We start from the raw sequence: 1,263 nt of genomic DNA, 5'->3' as shown, positions 1-1,263 counted from the left end.
GCTTCTGTCGCATCGCAGTGGGTCATAAAACAGGTCACTTCCATGTAATCCGCCTGTGGGGCCCACTATGATGTCTATGTTCCACTTAGACCATCGGTTTAACCTGCCCGAACTGAGCTTAAAATTTAGATAAATTAGAAAGTCAAGTCGGCCACACCATTAATATTTTTTTAAAAAAAAAGTATGAATTAATAAGTTGTTGAGGGCATGGAAGTTTTAAATCAGGCTGATATTTGTATTTATCCATTTTCCTTGTGAAAATCCCCCTATGAATGGGTCAAATGGCATATAAATATCATGGTGGCCCCAAGAAAGATACAACAGTGACCATTTCCATCCCATTCTTTTATGCAATGTAGCTAGTAGAGGAAAACTGAAAAACGAGTGACTGGCTGTCACAGCCAAACTAGCAATGTGGGTGGGACCCAGACTGTAAGGCCCACCTAGATGCATGCACTGTATATCCATGCCGTCCGTCCATTTTTTCAAATGATTTTGTGTTTTCCCGAAAAATGAAGAACGTATAAATTTCAGGTGAACCACGTTACATGAAACAATGGTTACTGAATGTCTACTATTAAAAACTTTCTGAGGTCCAAGTAATGTTTGTGACCATCCAACCTATTGATAAGTTCAAACAGAACTGGATGAAAGGGAAAAAAAACAATCAATTGATCTAAAGCTTTTGTTGCACACAAAAGGTTTTTAATGGCCAAATGGTTCAAAAGAAATTTGTAGCTACTTTATTATTGGGATAATGCCCTAAAATAAACTAGCAAAACAGATTTACGGCATAGATATATAATGCACCCATCAATGTGGGTCTTACGGTCAACGTCCTACCCGGGGCTGGTATACCACACACCACCGAACTTGGTGGTGTGTTTACGTCACCAAGTTCTATGGGTTCCACCATGATATATGTGTTATATCCAAACCATCCGTCCATTTTGGTGAGCTTGTTTTAAGGTTTGCGACCAAAAATAAGATAGATCCAAAGACCAAGTGGACCACACTGTAAAAAGCATAGGGGATTGAACTTCTACAATTGAAAGCCTTCTGAGTGGTGTGACAGAAGTTTTGGATCAATATGATATTTGTTTTTTCCTTTTCATCCAGGCTGTGTGGCCTTATGAACGGATTGGATGGAAAGTAAACATTATGGTGGCCCTTGCGAATTTGTTAATGGTAGAAATCATTCTCCCTACTGCTAATTGTGGTGTGGCCAATTTGAGCATTGGATATGACTCATTGTTAGCATCA

The sequence above is a fragment of the Magnolia sinica genome, chromosome 18, assembly GCF_029962835.1.
Source record: "Magnolia sinica isolate HGM2019 chromosome 18, MsV1, whole genome shotgun sequence".
Lineage (NCBI taxonomy): Eukaryota > Viridiplantae > Streptophyta > Magnoliopsida > Magnoliales > Magnoliaceae > Magnolia > Magnolia sinica.
Note: the sequence above shows the minus strand (reverse complement) of the source record.